Here is a 12,499-nt window from a genome sequence, read left to right on the forward strand (position 1 = left end):
AGATTGACCGGTAAATCGAGAGCTTCGCCTTGTGGCTCAGCTTCTTCTTCACCATGACAGACCGGTACATCGGCCGCATTACTGCAGGAGCTGCACCGATCCATCTGTCAATCTCCCGTTCCATCCTTCCCTCACTCGTGAACAAGACCCCAAGATACTTGAACTCCTCCACTTGAGGCAGGAACTCTCCACCAACCTTTTCCGACTGAGAACCATGGCCTCGGACTTGGAGGTGCTGATTCTCATCCCAGCCGCTTCACACTCGGCTGCAAACCGTCCCAGTGCATGCTGAAGGTCCTGGTCTGATGGGGCCAACATGACAACATCATCCGCAAAAAGCAGAGATGAAATCGTGTGGTCCCCAAACAGGACAATCTCTGGCCCCTGGATGCGCCTAGAAATTCTGTCCATAAAAATTATGAACAGAACCGGTGACAAAGGGCAGCCCTGCCGGAGTCCAACATGCATCGGGAACAAGTCTGACTTACTGCCGGCAATGCGAACCAAGCTCCTGCTCCGGTCGTACAAGGACCGGACAGCCCTTAGCAAAGGGCCCCGGACCCAATGCTCCCAGAGCACCCTCCACAGGACGCCGCGAGGGACACAGTCGAATGCCTTCTCCAAATCCACAAAGCACATGTGGATTGGTTGGGCAAACTCCCATGAACCCTCCAGCACCCTGGAGAGGGTGTAGAGCTGGTCCAGTGTTCCACGACCGGGACGAAAACCGCACTGTTCCATTTTGACATTTACATTTACATTTATTCATTTAGCTGACGCTTTTATTCAAAGCGACTTACAATTGCTATATGTGTCAGAGGTCGCACGCCTCTGGAGCAACTAGGGGTTAAGTGTCTTGCTCAGGGACACATTGGTGTCTCACAGTGGATTCGAACCCGGGTCTCTCACACCAAAGGCATGTGTCTTATCCATTGCGCCACCACCACCCAATAGCCTCCTGAATCCGAGGTTCTACTATCGTCCGTATTCTCCTCTCCAGTACCCTGGAATAGACTTTCCTGGGGAGGCTGAGAAGTGTGATCCCCTGTAGTTGGAGCACACCCTCCGGTCCCCCTTCTTGAAAAGAGGGACCACCACCCCGATCTGCCAGCCCAGAGGTACTGTCCCCGACCGACACGCGATGCTGCAGAGGCGTGTCAGCCAAGACAGTCCCACAACATCCAGAGACTTGAGGTACTCGGGGCTGATCTCATCCACCCCCGTTGCCTTGCCAGCGAGGAACAATCTCAGGCTCCTTCCCCACCAGAGAGGTGACATTCCACGCCCCTAAAGCCAGTTTCTGTGTCCAGAGATCGGGTCATCGGGGCCCCCGCCCTTCGGCTGCCGCCTGATCCGACTATGCACCGGCCCCTTACTGTCCCTCCTGCAGGTGGTGTGCCCACGGGAGGGTGGCCCCAAGTCACTCCTTCGGGCTGAGCCCCGCCACCAGGCACTCGCATGCGAGCCCCAACCCTGGGTCTGGCTCCAGGGTGGGCCCCCGGCTGTGCCATGCCGGGCGACGTCTCGGTCCTTGTTTTTATTTGCTTCATAATGGGCTTATGAACTGCTCTTAGTCTGATCCGTCACCTAGGGGGGCAGAGTCCTGCACGGGTCAGATTTTGTAAATCCGCATCCGACCCGTTTTCCGACAGCAGCACTAATTAAAATCCGCACCCGACCCGACCCGCTTAAAATAGAACCGAGCACCCGACCCGCAACCGAAATAAAATCAGTTTAGACTATCACGTTATAGACACACGTAAAAAATTTTTATTGCCAGGTCATACAGAAGTTATTACACGACAATTAACACAAGGACAACTTCAGCCGAAGCTGTCAAAAGGCCGGTACATGAAGAACATGGCTAACGTTACCACAAAAATGAGTAGCCTAATAACATTTTACCAATCGAATAGACGCGGCTACAACACTATATCTGCCACGCAATTTCGTCTAGCCTACATCTAACAATTTTGGGTTCAAACATGCCCTGCCCACCACACATACTTATCAGTGTTAAATTTGAAAAATACTGCTTTGTTACCACAGTTATCTGCGTGCTTCCTCAGCGATGAAGTTCCACATTTGCGGCTATCCAACACGAAAATGCATGCAGCAGCCTTTCACAATATTGTTTTCTTTACCCGCACCCATATCCGACCCGACCCGCACCCGCGTCCGACCCGACCCGCATCCGACCCGACCCGACCCGCACCCGTATCCGACCCGCATCCGACATGGACAACATAGCTCCCAGGATCGTTCGGGTACTCAAACCCCTCCAACACGATAAGGTGCCAGTTCAAGGAGGGGTCATCTTAACATGTCCGCCAAAATTTATGAGGAAACAAATACTGAGTGTGTCATTAATACTGCATTTTGTTTGACATGTTTTAAACAAAATCAGCTTGAAATCAAACATCATCAGCTCAGAGTAAAACCAGCAGAAAACCAGCAAAGAGTGTGTGTGAGAACAGGCCAGAGTCACGTCTAACTGAATGATTAACTCACACACACACACACACACACACACACACACACACACACACACACACACACACACAGACAGACAGACAGACAGACAGACACACACACACACACACACACACACACACACACACACACACACACACACACACACACACACACACACACACACACACACACACACACACTCACTCACTCACTCACTCACTCACTCACTCACTCCCACTCACTCACTCACTCACTCACTCACTCACTCACTCACTCACACACACACACACACACACACTCACTCGCACACATTGACTGAAGAGCACAAACCTCCCGAACAGCTCGTCTGGATCTTCAGCGTGGAGTGAATGAGCAGCAGATCTCACTCGCTCATAAACACCTCTCTCTCTCTGTGTGTGTGTGTGTGTGTGTGTACCTCTCAGGACGAAGTCCAACAAAAGCAGCAGTGTACTGGTCATGTTACGCGTCCCGCTGTGATCTCAGGTGTTGTTTCAGTGATTCTCCAAACTCTCTTTCACCTCAATCATCAGATCATCTTCCCTTCATAATCCTCAGATGAACCAGTAACAGCTCACTATTATGTGTATCCAACTTTACCAGCATTGCCGTAAATATGTTTATTATTTAGTGTTTCTGTCTCGTTTTCCAGCACAAACATCTAAACATTCTTAAATCAATATACAGCTACTGGAGAAACAAAATTACTGAAGATATGAAGTCTTGTTTAATTAAAAATTTATCAAAATGAAGTGAGTTTGTGTTTAAAACAAGAATACATATCTGCCAGTGAGATATTCTACCAGAAAACTTCAAATAATAGCCGAGTCCCAAATAGACGCCTGTCTCTTTTACACGCCTGGTGTGGCAAATAAAGGCCGGTCTCTGATAGAGGACCGGTCTGTTTTTTTAGTTTCGGGTTGTATTTAATCTTCTAAAACCCGTCAGATCGTCTGTTTAAGCCAGTTCTATGGAGCAGATTGTGCACGCAAGAGAGCCCTGCGCATCTGGAGCTGTTAGCGCAAGCAAGGCAGGCAGAGTTAGCGGAGGCGGAGTTAGCGGAGGCAGAGTTAGCGGAGGCAGAGTTAGCGGAGGTAGAGTTAGAGGAGGCAGAGTTAGCGTAGGCAGAGTTAGCGCAGGCAGAGTTAGCGCAGGCAGAGTTAGCGGAGGCAGAGTTAGCGCAGGCAGAGTTAGCGCAGGCAGAGTTAGCGTAGGCAGAGTTAGCGCAGGCAGAGTTAGCGGAGGCAGAGTTAGCGGAGGCAGAGTTAGCGTAGGCAGAGTTAGCGGAGGTAGAGTTAGCAGCGGAGGCAGAGTTAGCGGAGGTAGAGTTAGCGGAGGTAGAGTTAGCGGAGGTAGAGTTAGCAGAGGCAGAGTTAGCGGCAGAGGCAGAGTTAGCGGCAGAGGCAGAGTTAGCGGCGGAGGCAGAGTTAGCGGAGGTAGAGTTAGCGGAGGCGGAGTTAGCGGAGGCAGAGTTAGCGGAGGCAGAGTTAGCGCAGGCAGAGTTAGCGGAGGCAGAGTTAGCGGAGGCAGAGTTAGCGCAGGCAGAGTTAGCGGAGGCAGAGTTAGCGGAGGTAGAGTTAGCGGAGGCAGACTTAGTGGCGGAGGTAGAGTTAGCGGAGGCAGAGTTAGCGGAGGCAGAGTTAGCGGCGGAAGTAGAGTTAGCAGCGGAGGTAGTTAGCGGAGGCAGAGCTAGCGGCGGAGGTAGAGTTAGCGGAGGCAGAGTTAGCGGCGGAGGCAGAGTTAGCGGCGGAGGCAGAGCTAGCGGAGGTAGAGTTAGCGGAGGCAGAGTTAGTGGCGGAGGTAGAGTTAGCGGAGGCAGAGTTAGAGGAGGCAGAGTTAGCGGCGGAAGTAGAGTTAGCGGCGGAGGTAGTTAGGGGAGGCAGAGCTAGCGGGTGAGGTAGAGTTAGCGGAGGCAGAGTTAGCGGCGGAGGCAGAGCTAGCGGCGGAGGCAGAGTTAGCGGCGGAGGCAGAGCTAGAGGCGGATGCAGAGTTAGCGGAGGTAGAGTTAGCGGCGGAGGCAGAGTTAGCGGAGGCAGAGTTAGCGGAGGCAGAGTTAGCGCAGGCAGAGTTAGCGGAGGCAGAGTTAGCGGGGGTAGAGTTAGCGGAGGCAGAGTTAGCAGAGGCAGAGTTAGCGGCGGAGGCAGAGTTAGCGGAGGTAGAGTTAGCGGAGGCAGAGTTAGCGGCGGAGGCAGAGCTAGCGGCGGAGGCAGAGTTAGCGGCGGAGGCAGAGCTAGCGGCGGAGGTAGAGTTAGCGGAGGCAGAGTTAGCGGCGGAGGCAGAGCTAGCGGCGGAGGCAGAGTTAGCGGCGGAGGCAGAGCTAGCGGCGGATGCAGAGTTAGCGGAGGTAGAGTTAGCGGCGGAGGCAGAGTTAGCGGAGGCAGAGTTAGCGGAGGCAGAGTTAGCGCAGGCAGAGTTAGCGGAGGTAGAGTTAGCGGAGGCAGAGTTAACGGAGGCAGAGTTAGCGGAGGCAGAGTTAGCGGAGGCAGAGTTAGCGGAGGTAGAGTTAGCGGAGGCAGAGTTAGCAGAGGCAGAGTTAGTGGAGGTAGAGTTAGCGGAGGCAGAGTTAGCAGAGGCAGAGTTAGCGGAGGCAGAGTTAGCGGAGGTAGAGTTAGCGGAGGCAGAGTTAATGGAGGCAGAGTTAGCGGAGGTAGAGTTAGCGGAGGCAGAGTTAGCAGAGGCAGAGTTAGCGGCGGAGGCAGAGTTAGCGGAGGTAGAGGTAGCGGAGGCAGAGTTAACGGAGGCAGAGTTAGCGCAGGCAGAGTTAGCGGAGGCAGAGTTAGCGGAGGTAGAGTTAGCGGAGGCAGAGTTAGCGGAGGCAGAGTTAGCGGAGGCAGAGTTAGCGCAGGCAGAGTTAGCGGAGGCAGAGTTAGCGGAGGTAGAGTTAGCGGAGGCAGAGTTAGCAGAGGCAGAGTTAGCGGCGGAGGCAGAGTTAGCGGAGGTAGAGTTAGCGGAGGCAGAGTTAGCGGAGGCAGAGTTAGCGCAGGCAGAGTTAGCGGAGGCAGAGTTAGCGGAGGTAGAGTTAGCGGAGGCAGAGTTAGCGCAGGCAGAGTTAGCGGAGGCAGAGTTAGCAGAGGCAGAGTTAGCGGCGGAGGCAGAGTTAGCGGAGGTAGAGTTAGCGGAGGCAGAGTTAACGGAGGCAGAGTTAGCGCAGGCAGAGTTAGCGGAGGCAGAGTTAGCGGAGATAGAGTTAGCGGAGGCAGAGTTAGCGGAGGCAGAGTTAGCGGAGGCAGAGTTAGCGCAGGCAGAGTTAGCGGAGGCAGAGTTAGCGGAGGTAGAGTTAGCGGTGGCAGAGTTAGCAGAGGCAGAGTTAGCGGCGGAGGCAGAGTTAGCGGAGGTAGAGTTAGCGGAGGCAGAGTTAGCGGAGGCAGAGTTAGCGCAGGCAGAGTTAGCGGAGGCAGAGTTAGCGGAGGTAGAGTTAGCGGAGGCAGAGTTAGCAGAGGCAGAGTTAGCGGCGGAGGCAGAGTTAGCGGCGGAGGCAGAGTTAGCGGAGGCAGAGTTAGCGGAGGCAGAGTTAGCAGCGGAGGTAGAGTTAGCGGAGGCAGAGTTAGCGGCGGAGGCAGAGTTAGCGGAGGCAGAGTTAGCGGCGGAGGCAGAGTTGGTGGAGGCAGAGTTAGCGGAGGCAGAGTTAGCGGAGGCCGGAGAGGGAAGTGGAGGAGAGCGACGAGGAGGAGGAATTCGCCAGTGAACTTGTAGTTGAGGATCGCGGTGATGATGATAGTGATGAATAGGGTCCTTTTGTATCACATGATTGCAGTTGTTTTACAGGGTGGCCTTCATTCTTTCTTGTTGATGTGTTTCGGGCAACTAGTTCATAGGCTCGATGGATATTACCGGTAACTTGTGTTGTTCAGCCCATGGCTGTCACATCGTTTCGTTTTTTTTATGCTGCCAATAATCTATAGGGGGTCGCACACCGTACGAGAAGCAGCGCCGCGCCGCATCTATGACAACTCGAGGTATCGCACACCGTACGAGAAGCAGCGCCGCGCCGCATCTATGACAACTCGAGGTATCGCACACCGTACGAGAAGCAGCGCCGCGCCGCATCTATGACAACTCGAGGTATCGCACACCGTACGAGAAGCAGCGCCGTGTCTATGACAACTCGAGGTATCGCACACCGTACGAGAAGCAGCGCCGTGTCTAGGACAACTCGAGGTATCGCACACCGTACGAGAAGCAGCGCCGTGTCTAGGACAACTCGAGGTATCGCACACCGTACGAGAAGCAGCGCCGCGCCGCATCTATGACAACTCGAGGTATCGCACACCATACGAGAAGCAGCGCCGTGTCTAGGACAACTCGAGGTATCGCACACCGTACGAGAAGCAGCGGAGTGTCTAGGACAACTCGAGGTATCGCACACCGTACGAGAAGCAGCGCCGCGCCGCGTCTATGACAACTCGAGGTATCGCACACCGTACGAGAAGCAGCGCCGCGCCGCATCTATGACAACTCGAGGTATCGCACACCGTACGAGAAGCAGCGCCGCGCCGCATCTATGACAACTCGAGGTATCGCACACCGTACGAGAAGCAGCGCCGCGCCGCATCTATGACAACTCGAGGTATCGCACACCGTACGAGAAGCGCAGCGCCGCGTCTATGACAACTCGAGGTATCGCACACCATACGAGAAGCAGCGCCGTGTCTAGGACAACTCGAGGTATCGCACACCGTACGAGAAGCAGCGCCGTGTCTAGGACAACTCGAGGTATCGCACACCGTACGAGAAGCAGCGCCGTGTCTAGGACAACTCGAGGTATCGCACACCGTACGAGAAGCAGCGCCGCGCCGCATCTATGACAACTCGAGGTATCGCACACCATACGAGAAGCAGCGCCGTGTCTAGGACAACTCGAGGTATCGCACACCGTACGAGAAGCAGCGCCGCGCCGCATCTATGACAACTCGAGGTATCGCACACCGTACGAGAAGCAGCGGCGTGTCTAGGACAACTCGAGGTATCGCACACCGTACGAGAAGCAGCGCCGTGTCTAGGACAACTCGAGGTATCGCACACCGTACGAGAAGCAGCGCAGCGCCGCGTCTATGACAACTCGAGGTATCGCACACCGGACGCGCACTGTCAGTTTATGGCCAGCGATATTGTTATGTTTAAGGATATTATGGAATTAAGATCATGTCTGTACTATGTTATGATTGTACTGTACAATTAAATACAATCGTTAAGTCTGCAGTCTGAACACTTTACCTCAGAGCGTCCGTTTACTGAATGAATTGAGAATATCACCTGAAAATCCGATAACATCAGAAGTTTTCATCCACGCAGCTGATTTCTGTTAATGAGTGTAAAACTGAATGTATATTGCAGCACAGGGTGAAGTCAGTATACAATAACGACGATTTGAGACAATGTACACTCATAGAGAATAATGTGTTCGAATTGTAAAGATGTGGCGCTGCGCTTCTCGTCTGGTGTGCGACTGCGACCCCCTTTACACATACGGGAATATAGCAGGCTAATCTGACATGAACTGATCTGTTAAACACAAACACAGATCTGATAACCTCCTGCTGTCATGCTCATCTCTACACTAAAGGCCTGTCTCATACAGACGCCTGTCTCTAACACAAGCCGGAGCAGTTCGGCGATTTGGGAAAATAAAAGCCTGGGTATTATTTGAAGTTTTACGGTATATAGATATTCAATATTCCACAGGTAACAATTACATTTCCACCAGTAAATCAAAATGTTAATTCCTGATATCAACAATGATGTCATCACTCACAGAAATCACATTCTTGATATCTGTATTGTATTTCCACCATAGGCTGCCATTCAAATTCAATTGTTGATATCAAGAATTGATTTCTTACGAGCTGAAATTCCAATTTCACAAATCAGAATTACAATTCTTACTAGAAAATAATTCTTTTTTTATATCAATAATTACATGGTTACTAGTGCAAATGTAAATTCCTGATATCAAGAACTAAATTCTCACTAGTTGAAATGTTAATTCTTGATATCTGTAAATGTATTTCAACATGTTACATGTTTTATTTATGATATCAATAATTAAGAGAGTAATTTCAGAAATCTAAAATGGCTTTCTTACAAGTAACAATCGAATTAATGATACCAGAAATTAACTTTGTCACTAGTAACAATCGCATTATTGATATCAAGAACAGACTGTGAATAGGAGAAAATGTGATGCGCAATATGACGGAATAAATCCCGCCTTCTAAATAGAAGAGCCAATGGCTGACTGGTAAAGTCATGACATCACTGCAGCTGTCGTCTGATTGGTCTGTTTATCTACATAACCCTTGTGCCTCTTCATGGACACTTGTGTCTTCTTCAGTGGTGTTGTACTGGTCGTGTTGCCTGTGTTAATGGCGACTGCATGAGTGTTGCACAGGTGTGTGTTAGGCTATTACTGGAGTTTTACTATTTTACCATTTCCTTTAATAATTCTATTTAGCTCTAGAAACACACAATAGTTCCTCTCAGCAGCTTCTGGACAAACATGTCCCATTGAAACCCAGTAAAACTGCAGTTTTTAATCCCAGGGCCGTTTAACTATAAGATCATGCGATCTCTGTGACGAGGCTTTCCTTCTGTTGGCGGCGCTTCAACATTTAATGTTTACTATTTATTACCAGATGTGCCGTTTCTCAGGTTTGGTCTATAAAGCAAAGACTCTTATTCCTGTTCCTGCTTCTGCATATTATAGAGCCAGGCGGAGGAATTATGCAGAAATGAGTGTGTGTGTGTGTGTGTGTGTGTGTGTGTGTGTGTGTGTGTGTGTGTGTGTGTGTGTGTGTGTGTGTTGATATGATGTCAGATCAGTGCTATATTGATCAGTCACAGTAAACGGTCACACATCAACACATCAGTAATTACTCTGCAGTGAACACACACACACACACACACACACACACACACACACACACACACACACACACACACACACACACACACACACACACACACACACACACACACTCCATATCACTACTGATGAATACATTTTATGAATCGCTTGTTATATTCCTCAATTGGATCATATATATAATCATGTTTTATGTTGTTTGTCTGTCGGCACTAAAGCTTTAAAAAGCTTTTTATCAGAACGAAACTCCACCACAAACGAAACAGTGATGATGTCATCAGTGTGTATGAACTCAAACGGGACACAACTCGACTCACAAATGCAAAACACGACTCGAAAAACTCCAAAAGTGTGTTTACAGGCGTTCATAACCCCAGTGTGAGTCGACATCTGCAAACCCTTCAACAACACATAACGAATCTTTTATAGCCAATCAGACGAGCCGTTTCATCAGCCAATAGCAGAGTGAGTTTACGAGTCGCGTGGTGTTTTCCACACAGAGAGAGAGTGAGTTATCTAATCTTCAGATCGCTGTATCATCACCCGCTCTATAACACACTCTTCGGTCCGCAGGTTATCATCAGTACATCGTGAAAACATCATTCCTGAACCTTCTCTAAAATATCCAGTTTTAAAACTGTTTTATCAGGGTTTTCCTGGTTACACTGAATTATTCTTCAGACATTACGGGAATATTACTTTTGAATGTTCTCTGAAGGTTCAGAAACAAGTAAAGAAGTTTAAAGAACGTTACATGAACAATGTATGAATAATGTTACGGCTGTGCAACGAGTAGCTAGTTTTATTAATCACGATTAATCACATCCAAAATAAAAGTTTGTGTTTCATATATGTGTGTGTGTGTGTGTGTGTGTGTGTGTGTGTGTGTGTGTGTGTGTGTGTGTGTGTGTGTGTGTGTGTGTGTGTGTGTGATTATTTTGTATATATAAATACACACTCATGCATGTATATAAGAAATATTTGCATGCATATAATGTATATATATTTATAATTGATATAATATATAAAAAACACTTTTTTCTTAAATGTATACATGCATATAATGTGTATTAATATATACAAGATAATCATACTTTTACTTTGGATGCGATTAATGGTAATGAGTCGTTGCCCAGCACTAGTTCTAGCATTAAGAACATCATTAGACCAGATAACACTGAACACACATTATATTACAGCGTTAGTTCATCCAAACATGAGCGTTCTGTCAGTAATCACAGGTGTTGATCATCACCGGCACATGAGGATATCTCTGATGAATCTTTAATAACGCTGGAAGAACGTTTGTTCAGAACGTTGAGAGAACGTTCCCTGTTAGCTGAGGTAATGAGTACATACAGTATTATATTATAATAATAAGTGAGTACTGTATTCTGTGTAAATCAGGAACACAACAACACCAGATCTGCTAATATCCGGTGCCAAACATTCCCTGAAGTGAGCCATAACACACTGATATGATGTTTATGACACCAATATCTCCAGCATGAGTGTCAGAGGTCTTTATCACACACACACACACACACACACACACACACACACACACACACACACACACACACACACACACACACACACACACACACACACACACACTTTATGGTGTTCATCATTTCACTCCTACTACTGACTGACTCAATCTCAGTTTCTTATTTGACTGTAAACAAACAGCAGAATCTATCAGAAGAAACAGAAACTCACCTCATATACCCGTCTCTCTCTCTCTCTCTCTGTGTGTGTGTGTGTGTGTGTGTGTGTGTGTGTCTCACATGAGTCTCATTACTGTAATTCACTTTATATTGTTCATGTATCTCCACATCCTTCACAGTGAACGAACAGCTTACAAAACTACAGATCCAAACCTCCACTGTGGAATTCTGGGATAAACACACTTTACACTCTCAGGATTCTGAAGAAACATGTAAACAAAGAAACCTCATGAAATTATGAAATATTTTTCTGTTCTATATCTTTAGGTGACTATCATAAAAAGTCAATGACTGAAGATATTAAGACTTGTTTAATGAAAAACGGATTAAAATGAAGTGAGTTTGTGCTTAAAACAAGAACAAATATCACCCAATGGGGTTGTTTTGATACATAAAATCATTTCATAAAACAAGTCTTAATATCTTCAGTTATTTTGCTTCTTCTCCAGTATATGTATCTTGATTTAAGAATATTTGGATATTTGTGCTGGAAAACGAGACAGAAACACTGAGGAAGAACCTCATGTTTTGCAGTGTGACCCGTTACAGTTTAAGATTTGTCTTTGGAACATCTCAAATCATGCTAATTTTTTCCCATATAGACTTTCAGTAAAATGATTATACTAAGAATGAATAATGAACCCGTTTGAACTAACTAAATGAGGCCAGAATGTGTGGTGTAATGGCGCCCTCTGCCGGTCAGCAGGAGAAACACTGAAACCTGAGGCCAGAATGTGTGGTGTAATGGCGCCCTCTGCCGGTCAGCAGGAGAAACACTGAAACCCGACACGCAGTTATATTCCTGCTGGCACTTCAGTTCTCTCTCAGATCAACAACAGTCCCGAATGAAGGAACAATAGTCGAGTCTTACCTTGAGAAACCCTCACAGCTCCATCACAGCGTCGTGTAAACAGCATCTCGCTCGTGTTTTAGGTACTATTAGTTTTGAGCATGTCAACATGTTTGCAAGTCCAGTCCAAGTGTTCTTCACTCTACTGGAGACTGCCGGTATAGTTTAACCAGTTTCGTGTCAGAACACAGTCACAGCGCTGCTAATGATGACCAACACTCGGTTATTCTGACCCTGTAATGACGCCTGTCACTCTCAGCAACTAATATGCTAATTATTCGGTGTTTTGACGCGCTCGCGACCCTCCCGTGCACATTTTCCCGCCCTTTAGTTCCACTGCAGGTCACGTCACGATCACGCTGACGTCACCATATGTACTGGAATAATTAATCAATAATAATAATAATAATATTAAATACTGTTAAATAAAAAAAATCTGCCAATTGGGAGAGTAAATGCATCTTTATTTAAGAATGTTTAGATATTTGTCCTAAAAAAAAAAAAAAAAGACGACAAAAATACTGAGGAAAAAACATGACCTGCACTTGTGTTCTAGATCCACCA

At 48.0% G+C, this 12,499-nt stretch overlaps 1 protein-coding gene across 4 annotated transcripts in view; it reads right to left on the reverse strand.

Moving 5' to 3' along the window:
• The window catches only part of slc2a9l2 (solute carrier family 2 member 9, like 2), a 177,799-nt gene extending 165,388 nt beyond the window's left edge, over nt 1-12,411 (reverse strand). For 2 of the 4 annotated variants that reach the window (XR_014207956.1, XM_082177030.1), the window contains exon 1: nt 2,806-2,915. The gene's annotated coding sequence lies outside the window, so the exon portion shown is untranslated. Of the gene's footprint in view, nt 1-2,805; nt 2,917-11,956 lie in introns of those variants that run through there. The other 2 variants (XM_082177032.1, XM_082177033.1) reach the window with 2 other exon arrangements.
• Nucleotides 12,412-12,499: the final 88 nt, after the last annotated feature.

The sequence above is a fragment of the Leuciscus leuciscus genome (genome assembly GCF_965113295.1).
Source record: "Leuciscus leuciscus genome assembly, chromosome: 8".
NCBI classification, from domain to species: Eukaryota; Metazoa; Chordata; class Actinopteri; order Cypriniformes; family Leuciscidae; genus Leuciscus; species Leuciscus leuciscus.